General features: G+C 41.7%; 1 protein-coding gene across 11 annotated transcripts in view; it reads left to right on the top strand.

Annotated features, from left to right (window-relative positions):
- Positions 1-15837, top strand: part of PKP4 (plakophilin 4) — a 471364-nt gene that overhangs the window by 72952 nt on the left and 382575 nt on the right. Inside the window, exons 2-3 of one of the 11 annotated variants that reach the window (XM_068245724.1) lie at positions 5218-5370; positions 11948-12034. The exons of 8 other annotated variants lie outside the window; for them this stretch is intronic. The gene's annotated coding sequence lies outside the window, so the exon portion shown is untranslated. The remainder of the gene's footprint in view (positions 1-5217; positions 5371-11947; positions 12035-15837) is intronic. 2 more of the 11 variants (XM_068245723.1, XM_068245726.1) reach the window with 2 other exon arrangements.

Raw genomic sequence — 15837 nt, 5'->3', positions numbered from 1 at the left:
GGCAGGGATTGGAAGCCGGGATGATTTGGCTTTTTGAAAGGACGCTTGAAGCGCAACTAAAACTAAAGTTAAACAAGGCGAATTCTCATAGCAATCATCAGAACGATAAGTAGGTATGCTGATTGTATAATGGAAAATCGTGGACAGAATCTGTGTTTCAGGCCGTATGTGATTACCAGACTGCACTTCAGCTCGGATTTTCTGCCATCGCTGGGTGGGCCTATTTTCACAGCAGGGACTGCACTGTGGTACAGTGAAGTCACACTTCACATTATACGATGTTCATGCGTCTCCGTTGTCGCTCCGCCCTCCCCCCTGCGGTAACCGGTATAATGCGATTGTACATGGTATGATTACCATGCACAATCAATCCACGGTATACCGCGCCCACCTTAATAACAACTCAATGTGGTGACTCTATTGCTCTTTTGAGATGTACCCTAGTGTTTTCCTTCCATTATTATATGGGAATTTGTATGTTTAGTCTGTGGCTCTCCCTGCACCCTCACCTATTTGTTCTTATTTTGGTAGTTACATCTAATATTTTTCTATAACCCGATTATACCCCACCGGGGTATTTTAAGGTGCAATGTTGAGGCCCGTTTTATACTTATTAGTAGCAAGCACGGCATCGCACTGCAGAAACCAGTCTTCATATGACAGTGTGCCACGGTGCAACGACAGGGTCATATGCATAGCGCCGCCAGCACCCACCCATTAGTGGTGATCTCCCTGCAGGGCAGGAAGTACATCACCGCAGTAGGTATGTGTTAAAGGAGCCTAAAATGACTTTTCAATAAAACTTTTTGAAACCAGTCAAAAAGATCTGATCTGCCTGTTATGAGTAAGAATGGTCACCTGGTCTATGTGAACCTTGACAGAGTGCACAGAATCCTTTACATCAATCCCTGGCATTCGAAGTAGCTTACAGTCAGCCAGTTCAGCAGCATCTTGCGCATTCCTACACACAAGGGACAATTTAAGCTAAAATCTATTAACTTGCAGTCGTGTGGCTTGTTGAAATAAAACAAAGCACTTGACAGTATCCCTACACGGTGTCCTCATACAAACTCTGAGCATAGAACTAGCCTTGTTAGAAGTACAGGGCCAGAGTATTAACCAAAGTACAGACATATCATGAGGGTCCCCTTAACCAATCATTTGTTGTCAGACTGGACGGTGATAACATGTAAGTACAGGTTTCTTATAACATCTGGAACTATTGCTTTGTGCTTAATTGGCATTGACCAAAATGCATTTTTATTCAGGTGTGTGCGCACACCTAAACATAAAGCCAGGGCAACAATGGAATGGTTTAAAACAAAACATATCCATGTGTTAGAATGGCCCAGTCAAAGTCCAAATCTAAATCCAATCGAGAATCTGCGGCAAGACCTGAAAACTGCTGTTCACAAACTCTGTCCATCTAATCTGACTGAGCTGGAGCTGTTTTGCAAAGAAGAATGGGCAAGGATTTCAGTCTCTAGATGTGCAAAGCTGGTAGAGACATACCCTGAAAGACTGGCAACTGTAATTGCAACAAAAGGTGGTTCTACAAAGTATTGACTCAAGGGGCTGAATAATTACGCACACCCCACTTTGCACTTATTGATTTGTAAAAAATGTTTGGAATCATGTATGATTTGCGTTCCACTTCTCACATGTACACCACTTTGTATTGGTCTTTCACGTGGAATTCCAATAAAATTGATTCAGGTTTGTGGCAGTAATGTGACAAGTGGAAAACTTCAAGGGGGCCGAATACTTTTGCAAACCACTGTACTTGATGAGCCACACCTCTCCTTATTCAGTCCCTTCAATTAATTTGAGCTGTACCAAAAATGTGTGAGGACCTCGGCCCTCAAGGCCTGGAGTTTGACATCCCTGGTCTAGTATGAAATTTTCTGTATGCAAATTGTTTTGGAAGCGAATATCTTCCATTAGTGATTGGCTCACTTTGATCACAGGCTCAGGAACCAATGAAATCAGCTCCTGACTTGCTCACAGAGCTTTGCCGTCATAGAAATGACAGAGCGAGGGGCTTGCAGTGATGGGTGAGCGACATGATCCGTGGTAGTGGCGGGTGCATGTGAGCACGGTAATTAAAATCTGTGCAATTGGCCACAAACTGGGTATAGATTTCAATTACCGCAGCCCAGAGGCGGTTAAAGAGGTATTGCAGTGAAAATAGTATAATGAATAAAGAATATTTCTCATGGGAAAGGAGGTATCAGCTGCTGATTGGGATGAAGTTCAACCCTTGGTTAAAGTTCCTCGTTAAAGAGGGATTGTCAACCACAAAATCCGATTCTATTTATCCATTGTGGTGTGTTCATTGCAAGCACTACAATCTAATCAGAAATGTTTCTGTTGTAATAAATCTTATTTGTCCGCCTAGCTTTTTTTGGTACATTGTCAGAGAAGGAAGCTTGTTTTAACCCCTCCCACATCCCTGCTTCTTACTGATTAGCTGAGGGAAGTTCAGTGTGACATGAGGATGAAATCTGATCTTGCTGTTCTCACATGTTTTTAAAGCAAGCTAGCTATGACAGAGCAGATTCTAGGAGAAAATTAAAAAACCAAGGGAGGAAATTGCATCGGATTGGCTTCAGTCAGAGGGAATCAAAATGGCAAATGCCAGGAACAGAATTCTCTTTTTTTTTTTTACTATGTAAAATTCACTGTAATACAAATGTGAACATTGCAATGCATCTGTTATGTAAGTAGAACAAGTAGTTCTATACTTGTGGTTTTTTTTTCCTGGCATAGTATGGCTGTCCCTGCTGCTTTAAGTTTTATTCAGTAAAGTTCCTCTTAAAGAGGAACTCCAGTGAAAATAATGTAGTAAAAAAAAAGTGCTTCATTTTTTACCATAATTATGTATAAATGATTTAGTCAGTGTTTGCTCATTGTAAAATCTTTCCTCTCCCTGATTTACATTCTGACATGTATTACATGGTGACATTGTTACTGTGGGCAGGTTATGTAGCTGCTCCTAGCTGTTTTGGCTGTTAGAGAGAGCTGTAAACAGCGAATTCCTGTCTGTGAACCTTGTTACATTGTGGCAGTTTGCCCAGAGTACTGCGGTATTCAGAGCTTCTTGTGGGAGGGGTTTCAGCACAAAATCAGTCATACAGCGCCCCCTGATGGTCTGTTTGTGAAAAGCATTATATTTTTCATGTAAAAGGGGGTATCAGCTACTGATTGGGATAAAGTTCAATTCTAGGTTGGAGTTTCTCTTTAAACCATGATCCGATCGAAAAGCTTCAACTGCTATATTTGTACCCGTCAATGCATTCAAATGTATGCAGCCAGCAATCTGCTTTCTGCCCAAACATTAAATATTACCACCGTTCCTGTCCTAATCAATACTTGTTTAATACGGTAATTCAATTGTAATAGTGAAATCAATCATTTAAAGCCCTAACCTTGAATATATATCCTTTTTTATAAGCAGTATACTATGAGATGGAGTTGGTGTAGCTGGTGCTTCCTAGCTCTGGAAGAATAGTACCGCAAAGTAACCACCATTGTTCTCAATGAGGCCAATTCAGGGTACAAGCTTAAAGTGCTGGCTGGCTTTCTAATCTTGCTGCAGGCACTTCGATGCGCCTTAATTGTGATTTTAGGAGTTGATGGAAAATACCTGCCAGCTACCTCGCTATTAAGTGCCAAGAAACTCCTGCAAAGGGGCCAGTAATGCTCACATTTCTCCAGCCCGAAGTGTAAATGTGCCTTAGGGCCTGAGCCCACTAACGCAGTTGTGCGCAGTTGTCCGCTTTTCAGAAACGCATCAATGTTACAGATGCTAAAAAGCGGACACAACTGCGTTAGTGGACTTGCCTCGGGAGGGGGAAGCCTCTGGATGCTAATGAGGCTTCCCCTGTCCTCCTCTGTTCAATTGCTGGGACCCCTGTAGAGCGGTGATGTAAATATTTACCTACCGCGATCCTGCGCAGGTGAACTAGCTGCACTTCATTGGGGTTAAGGCAGAAATAGCCGCATCTGATTGGATCCACTGTACTGCACAAGCGCAAGTCCTTTGCGACTGCGCAGCAGAGCGGATACAATTGGGTTCGGCTATTTCCGCCCTACCCAAATGAAGAGCGGCTACTGCGCCTGCGCAGGATTGTGGAGAGCTTGTGGAGATTGTGGAGGGGGGGGGGGGGTTTGTGGAGAGGGGGAGCCAGCACTGGATTCCTCCAAGCTTCAGAGGTCGTGGAAGCCTTATTGGGACTCTTAAGGCTTTCCCCTCTCGCTGTAGTTATCCCCCAGAAGGGTTTTTTTTTGTTACAAGTTCTATTTAAAGAAAAACCTTTCTTTGGGCTTGTTCTGCAGCGTTTTTTAAAACTCTTGCAGGGGAAAAACTGCTTGGCTAATGAAAGTGAATGGGATGGTGCACACTAGAGCGGGTTGTTTTTTCCACAAACGCAAACTCTGGGGGGAGGGGGAGGGGGGGGGGGTGGGCTGCAGTATTTTTTGAGATTTCTGAGGCATTACTGTTAAACTATTAGAAAGTGGAAAAACTCTGAAAAACGCTAGATCAGAGCGGTTTGCCGGGCGTTTTTGTTACAGTAGCTGTTCTTTTACAGCTTTACAGTAACAATATTTGTAATCTGCTACACAAAAACGCTCTAAACATGCCTAGAATCGCTCTGAAATTTGCTTCAAAAACCTCTAGCGTTTTGCAGATCTAGAGGTTTTTGGTGTGCACCGGCCCTTTGATACAGCTGATACAAGTCCTGCAACCAATCTGCAGTATGTCTACTTCCTGCTTTCATGAAAGCAAACATAGGCTTAACATCCTGTGTTTACAAATTAGCTGCTCTACCAAGACAGCCAGCTGGCACAGCTGAGAGATCAAATTCCAGTTGTGATTTGTCACAGATGAGGGGGAATTAGACAGGATAAACTCTCTGAATACATACAGGGTGCATTACTTTTTCCTTCAGTCCAGGATTTGGGTCCACTTTAAAAGCACCACCATGAATGGCTTGCAGTAGTAACTAGCTCTACATTGAGTTTGTGCGCATTTCTCCTGTTATCTCTGTACTGTCAATAGTAGAATGTGATGTTTGTCTGCTGCTATTGTTTAGCTACACAAGCTGGTCTTGTTTTTGAAAGTTGTACAGTGTGAATCCTCCTCAGAGTGGATGAGCTGTCGGCACACGATTACACTATTTAGAAACTGGTTTCTTTGTGTCTCTGTTTGGATAGAACTTGCAGTACATGTTTCTTTTGGAATGGAGCAGAATCCCACTTTCATTACTTTACCTCCAGCAAGCCGAGAGAATAGATGAAGCTGGTGACGTCACAAAGGTTTCAGAACATGCGAGCTGCTGCAGATTTTCCAATGTGCAGATTTGCAAAGTAAGTTTATACTAAAGGCCCGGCGTTAGTCTGGAACAAAAGCGGCATGAGCGAGCTTCCTGGTGTATGAAATCACCGGCTAATCCCGCAAAGGAAAACACAGAGCAGCACTTTATTTGTTCTCTGTGACCATTCCTAAGCTTGCGCTATGCTGAACTGTTCATTGTTTTGTTAGGGCGCCAGTGTTTCTTGTCTGTGTCTGGTACACGTGCCACGTTTCAGCACTACAAGGGCCAGCCCTTATGTACAGGAGGCTGGTGGGAGGGGGCCACCTGTCTAGACTTTCCTCTAGAAGAACGTGAAGTTACAGATTGCCCAGCAAGCTCACGGTGAACCAGAACTGGTAGTAGTGTGTAAGGGGCTGGAAGAGACCAAAAAGCCTCCTTACTAAAATTCTATGCAAAACAGAAGTTTGCCTTCTTAAAGTATACCTGTAACAAAAAAACAAACAGCCAGCCCCTATGGGGTTTTTGCCTCGGGAGGGGGAAGCTTCAGGATCCTAGTGAGGCTTCCCCCGTCCTCTGTAGCCATGGGGATCCTGCGCTGGCTCCCCTGAAACATTCCCCTGACAAGCACTGTGCAGGCGTGGCAATATTTACTTTCAGGGATCCAGCACAGGAGCAGAGTCGGCTTTCCGAGGGGCTTCGGCGGAAATAGCTGAGCCTGATCGGGTCCTCTGTACTGCACAGGTGCGAGCAGCCTGCACAGTAGAGCGGACCCGATCGGGCTCGGCTATTTCTGTCTGAGCCTGAACGGAAAGCTGCTAACGGCGCCTGCACTGGATAGCGGCAGGTAGGTAAATATTTACCTACCCGATGTTCGGGAACGTCCAACACTGCAACAGAGGTATGGAGGAGGACAGGGAAGCCTCATTCTGATCCAGAGCAGGCTTTCTCAATGAGGGTTCCTTGAGTACTCTGCAGGGGTTCCTTGGCATTTTCCCCCATCGTGGGGGAAGTATAATAGAGCACATTATAATAGGGGGTACTGTAACAAGAAGCACCAAATTGGGGGGTCAGGAGACAGTATGAGTGGCAATGTAATAGGGGGTAGTGAAATATACAGCCATACATACTTTAAAGACCATGCTTCCTCCTAAATAAATGCAGGAGTTCTTTAAGATCAAAAAAAAATGTTTGCAGGGGTTCCTTGAGATCCCAAAGTAATTTGCAGGGTTCCTCCAGGGTAGAAAGGTTCATCCAGAGGCTTCCCCCTTTAAGGTAAGTACCCCCCAGGGGCTGCTTTTGTCATTACTGGTTTACTTTATAACAGAAGGTATTTGCGATTTATTCAGGTTGTGGCTCTGAGGTATCCCACAGTGCATCACATGAAGCATGTGAACAGTCATGAACATGTTAAATCTTTACTTGTGTTACTCATGGGTAGATTAGATGCACTGATTGTACATGTTTGTTTTTAATTTATAATAAAGCTGTGTAGTGTGCAGAGATTGAATGAAGCAAAACGCTCAACCCAACCCAGATGTGAGATATGTTGGAAGAGGAGTGTGACAGGCTGACTCAGCATCTTCTTCACATTGAGGCAGCTACTGGCTCTCTCGTATCTCCGATCCTCGTCTTCTTTGCTGAATTTGGCTTGTAAAGAAGCACAAAACTTCAGAGTAAGGCCTCTTTCACACCAAAAAACACACACATATCCAGGCACATCACCTCTAGTTAGGACATTTAAATAAGTTGTTAAGGAAAGGGAGGTGCTAAAGGGGGTGTGGCCAGAAAAATAGCAAAAAAAACAACCCATTTCTCACTCGCATGCAAATGTTCAAACCAATGCATTCACAGATTCACTCTTCCAGGCACCACTGTTATCCCTACAGATAAGTTAAAAGCCGGGGTCTTAAGGCTCATACACACATCAGACTATAGTCTTTGGAAAATGAAAGATCACAGACCAATCTTACCACCCTTCATGTAGTATGAGAGCCATACTCTACACAGCCTTTTCTATGGAGCTGAACTCCCCATCAAAAAATCATCTTTGCAAGATGCTGCACACACAGATGCTGTACTGAGACAAAAGATCAGTATCTGCAAAAGATCTGTTCCTGCCAATGATCCATTCCTGCAAATTGCATTCTAAAGGCTCATACACACATCAGACTATAGTCTTTGGAAAATGAAAGATCACAGACCAATCTTACCACCCTTCATGTAGTATGAGAGCCATACTCTACACAGTCTTTTCTATGGAGCTGAACTCCACATCAGAAAAAAATCTTTGCAAGATGCTGCACACACAGATGCTGTACAGACACAAAAGATCAGTATCTGCAAAAGATCTGTTCCTGCCAAAAATCCATTCCTGCAAATCGCAATGATAGTCTATGAGATCTGCAGATCATCATACACACATGATTTAACTGACATTCATCTGCAGATCAAGCAATCATCCGCAGATCTGAAAATCCATCCTGGTGGATCTGATCTGCAGATGAATGTCAGTTAAATCATGTGTGTATGATGATCTGCAGATCTCATAGACTATCATTGCGATTTGCATGGATTTTTGGCAGGAACAGATCTTTTGCAGATACTGATCTTTTGTGTCTGTACAGCATCTGTGTGTGCAGCATCTTGCAAAGATTTTTTTCTGATGTGGAGTTCAGCTCCATAGAAAAGACTGTGTAGGTATGGCTCTCATACTACATGGAATGGGGTAAGATTGGTCTGTGATCTTTCATTTTCAAAAGACTATGGTCTGATGTGTGTATGAGGCCATAGTCTATGAGATCTGCAGATCATCATACACACCTTGTTTAACTGACATTCATCTGCAGATCAGACAATCATCTGCAGATCTGAAAATCCATCCTGGTGGATCTGATCTGCAGATGAATGTCTGTTAAACAAGGTGTGTATGAGGATCTGCAGACAACATAGACTATGAATGCATTTTGCAGGAACGGATCTTTTGCAGGAACAGATCTTTTGCAGATACTGATCTTTTGAATGTGTACAGCATCTTTGTGTGCAGCATCTTGCAAAGATTTCTGTCTTATGGGGAGTTCAGCTCCATAAAATAGACTGTGTAGGTATGGCTCTCATACTACATGGAAGGGGGTAAAATTGGTCTGTGATCTTTCATTTTCCAAAGACTATGGTCTGATGTGTGTATGAGCCTTTAGGCTGAGTACACACGTACGATAACGATCGTTCGAAAACGAACGATAACGACAATCAGACCGATAATCGTGCGTTCCAAATTTTCCAACGATCGTTTTTTTTTGGATAACGACCGTTATCGTTCAATCCGACCGATCCAAATCGGCGGATTTTTTCGAAAGATAATCGTTCAATCGCTGCAGTGTGTACAAAGATCGTCCGATAATGATTATCTGTGGAGTAGTACGCATGTTCTTATTGCCTGTCATACTGTCACTCCCGTTTGCGCACGCATTTTTTTATCGTTCGTCGTTCAGTACTTTATACTTATATCGTTCACGTGTGTACTCAATCGTTCATTACGAACGATCTTTTCGGTCTAATTTGAATATCGTGTAAATGTCACGAATCGTTCGTAACGAACGATCTTTATCGGACGTGTATACGAACCTTTAGTTCACAAATCCCTAGATAGGTTTGATGCAATGAATGTTTGCATGTCTGCACTATTTGAGTGTGGAGTCGCACTTGCTTGGCTTCCATCAATTTCAGATGGTCAGGTGTGCAGATCTAATAGTCCCGGACACCATGGGACTCAAACTGTGGCAAATGAAGAGAAAGATCCGCACCACCTTCAAAAAAGCTTAGTCTGTTTTATTGGAAAAAAACATACAAATTTAAAAAGAACTTTAAGGCAGGACAGTCCACTGTTTCGGGCTCCTGCCCATCTTCATGCTGCCTAGTTCTGAAGTAACATACAAAAACACCAACATATATACAGAGAAACAACCAATCACTGAGTATATACTAATTAGAGGACCTGATGGGAAACAGCCTATTTACATATCTAGTCACACCTCCAACTCCCCCATTGGTGGATCTGAGCAAGATCCAAACATTCAAAAAATAACTGTCAATAATGGCTGAATAAAAAAATATCAAAATCAGGCATGCCTCTAAGATGTATTGGCAAGATATCAGCCAAAACGCCATGGTGGAATATGCTGAATCGCAGAAAAAAGAAAAAATCCAAAAAGTAACATTTTATTAAAGAAAACAAAACATCAAAATCCGCATGGAAATGACACATAAACGCATCAATACGACGCGACGCCATACCCGCATACGCGTATAGATGACGTAATAATGCATATCCTCTATCTAGACTACTGACGATCAAAAATACGCATCTATGCCGGACGTATATACACATGAGACAAGCGCTCAAAAAATGACGCATAAACGTATAAAAAATTACGTATCAATAAAACAATCGCCTAGAAAGTGCCACATGAACGCGTCCTAACTATACGCAATCTTTGCGACTAAAAATACGCGTAAAATTAACCAAACACCAAAAAATGCCGAAAAAATGCCGAAAAATGCCAAAAAAATGCCGAAAAAATGTCAAAGCCGAAAAAATGTCAAATGCCAAAAAAAATGCCAAGAAAATGCTGAAAAAATGCCAAAAAATGCCAAAAACATAAAAATGCCATATATGAAAAAATCATGCCATATATGAAAAAAATCAATTCAGCACTTTCCACCAATGGTATATCAGATGATTGGTAGTATAATAAAAAATATCCAATAAAAGAAAGCTAATAAGGCCTATAAATATCTATGAGTTTATCAGTATCACCAATCTAGTCTCAAATCATACTCTTTATTTAACCCACTATTCACAGTGTCAAGTTCTCTGATCCATTTAGATTCTAACTTCAATAATCTAGACAATCTATCACCCCCTTTATTATACTGTTTAACCCCATCGATGACACAAACCCTAAGCTGACTAACATTGTGTCCAAAGGTAGTAAAATGCTCTGAAACGGCCTGATCCATATTCTTTTTGCGAATGGTAGATTTGTGCGAGGCCAAACGATCTTTCAATCTCTGTGTCGTTTGGCCAACATAGCACTTACCACATGGGCATTTAAGCATATAAACCACCCAACGAGAATCACAAGTGTACCTATCTCGTATGGCATATCGTTTACCACTCATAGGGTGAAAAAAGGTATCACCCTTAATGAGGCTATTACAAATATGACATTGTAAACAGGGAAAAATGCCACATTGCTTTGGTTGTTTATTAATACTGATATCAGAATGAACCAATTTACTCCTAAGGGAGGGTGCTCTTTTGTAACAGAACATAGGGGGGCGATTAAATTCCTTAATATAAGGTAATGAATCCCTAAGAATATTCCAATGTCGTTTAATACAACGTTCCACTTGACTACTGACTACACTATAAGTGGAAACAAATGCAACCCTATCTTGTTTGTCTTGTCTACCAGAGCCTCTCCTTCTCCTACCCCCACCTGGTCTATTATCAAGTTGGTTAAGAAGTAATTTGGTAGGGTATCCCCTTTGCTTAAAGCGTACCACCATTTCGGACAACCTCAAGTCTTGTTTGCCCTCCTGGCTGACAATTCTGTCAACCCGTTGGAACTGTCCACCAGGGATATTATGGATCATGTGCTGCGGGTGAAAACTCCTGAAATGTAAAATAGCATTCCTGTCGGTCTCTTTACGAAAAAGATCGGTCACCAAGTGTCCATCTTCCTTGATAACCATGGTGTCTAAATAAGAAATCATCAACTGATGATAATTGATGGTCAATTTAATGAAGGGACACTTCAAATGCAGGGAACTGACAAAATCAACTAGGGCAGAGTGTGGCCCCGCCCACAGACAAAAAACATCGTCTATGTAACGAAGCCAACATCTGGCATATTTCTGAAAAAAAGAATTGGTATAGACAAAGGCTTCTTCATAAAGACCCATAAAAAGGTTAGCATAGACAGGGGCCACACTTGACCCCATCGCTGTTCCCCTGCATTGAAGATAAAAAGACCCATCAAAAAGAAAATAATTTTCTCTCAAAATAATATTCAAGAGCGCCTGCCCGAGATGAATGTCTTACATTACAGGGTTTGGGCCTTAGGAATAAAAGTGCATTTACCCCAAATAGTCACCCGGCCATTGATTTATTTTCTAAAAGGGTCATGGGGGATATTGGTAAGGTTGAGAAGATAGTGAGAACGGGAAAGCTAGTTGTGAATCATAATTTGAGTTCAGATGAAAGGAATGCCATTAGATCTTTAGAACAGAATTTACAAATCATCATTCGCCCAGCGGACAAGGGAGGAGCAGTGGTCATACTTGATAGGGATTATTATATCCAGGAAATTGAGAAACAATTATCTGATGTTAGAGTGTATTGCAGGTTGGATGGTAATCCGATTGTTTCCATCATGGGCAAAATTGATGTTTTAGTTAAACAAGCCCATGATAGTGGATTAATTGGTGATGATTTATCTAAGTTTCTTATCAATCGGTGCCCATCCACTCCATTGCTATACACTTTACCAAAAATACATAAGAATACTCTTTTTTTCCCCCAGGACGACCTATTGTTGCTGCTACTAATTCTGTTTTTTCTCCCTTAGCCTCTTTTCTTGATCGAATTCTCCAACCATTTGTTTGTAGCCTGCCATCATTTATTAAAGACACTGGGGCCTTTTTGGAAGAGATCGGTAAGTTTACTGATGTTGAAGATCATTGGTTGTTGGTGACCCTGGATGTTGAGAGCCTCTACACCTCCATCCCACACGATGGGGGTGTGGAGGCTGTCGAGCATTATTTGTTCACATCGTCTGATTTTGACGACTCTCAAAGGGCTTTCCTGCTGGCGCTCTTGAATATTATTTTGAGAGAAAATTATTTTCTTTTTGATGGGTCTTTTTATCTTCAATGCAGGGGAACAGCGATGGGGTCAAGTGTGGCCCTTGTCTATGCTAACCTTTTTATGGGTCTTTATGAAGAAGCCTTTGTCTATACCAATTCTTTTTTTCAGAAATATGCCAGATGTTGGCTTCGTTACATAGACGATGTTTTTTGTCTGTGGGCGGGGCCACACTCTGCCCTAGTTGATTTTGTCAGTTCCCTGCATTTGAAGTGTCCCTTCATTAAATTGACCATCAATTATCATCAGTTGATGATTTCTTATTTAGACACCATGGTTATCAAGGAAGATGGACACTTGGTGACCGATCTTTTTCGTAAAGAGACCGACAGGAATGCTATTTTACATTTCAGGAGTTTTCACCCGCAGCACATGATCCATAATATCCCTGGTGGACAGTTCCAACGGGTTGACAGAATTGTCAGCCAGGAGGGCAAACAAGACTTGAGGTTGTCCGAAATGGTGGTACGCTTTAAGCAAAGGGGATACCCTACCAAATTACTTCTTAACCAACTTGATAATAGACCAGGTGGGGGTAGGAGAAGGAGAGGCTCTGGTAGACAAGACAAACAAGATAGGGTTGCATTTGTTTCCACTTATAGTGTAGTCAGTAGTCAAGTGGAACGTTGTATTAAACGACATTGGAATATTCTTAGGGATTCATTACCTTATATTAAGGAATTTAATCGCCCCCCTATGTTCTGTTACAAAAGAGCACCCTCCCTTAGGAGTAAATTGGTTCATTCTGATATCAGTATTAATAAACAACCAAAGCAATGTGGCATTTTTCCCTGTTTACAATGTCATATTTGTAATAGCCTCATTAAGGGTGATACCTTTTTTCACCCTATGAGTGGTAAACGATATGCCATACGAGATAGGTACACTTGTGATTCTCGTTGGGTGGTTTATATGCTTAAATGCCCATGTGGTAAGTGCTATGTTGGCCAAACGACACAGAGATTGAAAGATCGTTTGGCCTCGCACAAATCTACCATTCGCAAAAAGAATATGGATCAGGCCGTTTCAGAGCATTTTACTACCTTTGGACACAATGTTAGTCAGCTTAGGGTTTGTGTCATCGATGGGGTTAAACAGGATAATGATTGTCTAGATTATTGAAGTTAGAATCTAAATGGATCAGAGAACTTGACACTGTGAATAGTGGGTTAAATAAAGAGTATGATTTGAGACTAGATTGGTGATACTGATAAACTCATAGATATTTATAGGCCTTATTAGCTTTCTTTTATTGGATATTTTTTATTATACTACCAATCATCTGATATACCATTGGTGGAAAGTGCTGAATTGATTTTTTTCATATATGGCATGATTTTTTCATATATGGCATTTTTATGTTTTTGGCATTTTTTGGCATTTTTTCAGCATTTTCTTGGCATTTTTTTGGCATTTATTTGACATTTTTTCGGCTTTTTTTGACATTTTTTTCGGCATTTTTTTGGCATTTTTCGGCATTTTTTCGGCATTTTTTGGTGTTTGGTTAATTTTACGCGTATTTTTAGTCGCAAAGATTGCGTATAGTTAGGACGCGTTCATGTGGCACTTTCTAGGCGATTGTTTTATTGATACATAATTTTTTATACGTTTATGCGTCATTTTTTGAGCGCTTGTCTCATGTGTATATACGTCCGGCATAGATGCGTATTTTTGATCGTCAGTAGTCTAGATAGAGGATATGCATTATTACGTCATCTATACGCGTATGCGGGTATGGCGTCGCGTCGTATTGATGCGTTTATGTGTCATTTCCATGCGGATTTTGATGTTTTGTTTTCTTTAATAAAATGTTACTTTTTGGATTTTTTCTTTTTTCTGCGATTCAGCATATTCCACCATGGCGTTTTGGCTGATATCTTGCCAATACATCTTAGAGGCATGCCTGATTTTGATATTTTTTTATTCAGCCATTATTGACAGTTATTTTTTGAATGTTTGGATCTTGCTCAGATCCACCAATGGGGGAGTTGGAGGTGTGACTAGATATGTAAATAGGCTGTTTCCCATCAGGTCCTCTAATTAGTATATACTCAGTGATTGGTTGTTTCTCTGTATATATGTTGGTGTTTTTGTATGTTACTTCAGAACTAGGCAGCATGAAGATGGGCAGGAGCCCGAAACAGTGGACTGTCCTGCCTTAAAGTTCTTTTTAAATTTGTATGTTTTTTTCCAATAAAACAGACTAAGCTTTTTTGAAGGTGGTGCGGATCTTTCTCTTCATTTGCATGTCTGCACTATGCATGTTACAGGGCCAGAGTTAGGAAATCTATGATTACCTGGGTACTTCTGCGCAGTGTAGGTGACTAAGCAAGAGAATGCATTCCTTTGTGAACAAAGTCCCTGGCTTTTAACTTGGCTGTAGGGATAACAGTGGTGCCTGGATGAGTGGATTTGTGAATGCATTTGTTTGAACATTTGCATGTGAGTGAGCAAACGGTAGGCTCCATTCACCCTAGAGCATTTGGCTGCGATTTTGGCAAAACGCTCAAACGCTACCGCTTTTTAAAAGCGTTAGTGTAATAAAACCCTATGGGCCCGTTCTTGGGCAATTTGCGCTAATCGCTGCAAATCGCTCAAAAATAGGCAAAAACGCAAACGCGTCGCCTGCACCATTTTCAGGCGCTTTCCAGGCGATCGCGTTTCAGTGCTATAGAAGCGCTAAACGTGATCGTTGCAAAATCACTGCAGTGTTCAGTGATTGTTCCACGTGAAATCGTGGAAAAATCATTCCTGCAAAACGCCAGCAAAAATCGCTGGCGTTTTGCATTTTGTAAGTGTGAATGGAGCCTAATGGTCTCTCACATGAAAGGCTGAAGTGCACTCTTGTAGAGCAGTTCAGGCTGCCAGCCAGCTATAGCCTTTGCGCTGAAACTTCATGCAGCCGAATGGAAATTTGTTACCCGACGTGTGTCAGCATTTAAAATGAGGTGTAGTTGTCTGGTGGCAAAAAAAATGCTTCATGTCGCATCTGAACATAAAAGCGCTCAGATAGGACTGAGTGTTGTGACGGCCTCTTCACTGCCCCATGCCGAGCGCTAGCAAGTGTCTGGGTGGTGCATGAGACCAGCTGAGAGGCGGTAAAGCCCTCACATGGTAATTTTTGCTAAAGGTGAATAGGGCGCTCTGCCATTACTTACACAGTAGTCTTATTTCATGCAGCTGTTGATTGAAAATGCCTTGGGAGAAGTTAATCATGTGACCTAAGATCTATTCACAAAAGCCCGCAGCTGCCAGGAGAGTGGGCTTCTTCAAGTTGGTGAGCGTGTCTTGCTCCTCAGTAAGGTTTGGAATTCCGAGGTGATGCAGAATTGTGCAAGTTTCTTATGCAGCTTGTAAATAGACCAAATCCCACCTTGGCTTCATGAGTGATCCATTTTCTTGTTTGCTCTAAATTTGGACAGGCAGAACAGGATCTGCATTGCAAATAGTTTGTATGTAAGCTGGAATTATTTGCAAGTCAACGACCATCTAAAATTGTGAAAAATGTTGTATGTCAAATCTCTAACGTGTGTAAAGCGCAGGGACAGTCAATGATATGAAATGAAAATATGGGGATCAATGATATGCAAAAAA

This window comes from Hyperolius riggenbachi, chromosome 7 (genome assembly GCF_040937935.1).
Source record: "Hyperolius riggenbachi isolate aHypRig1 chromosome 7, aHypRig1.pri, whole genome shotgun sequence".
NCBI classification, from domain to species: domain Eukaryota; kingdom Metazoa; phylum Chordata; class Amphibia; order Anura; family Hyperoliidae; genus Hyperolius; species Hyperolius riggenbachi.
This window is presented reverse-complemented; position numbering and strand designations above follow the sequence as displayed.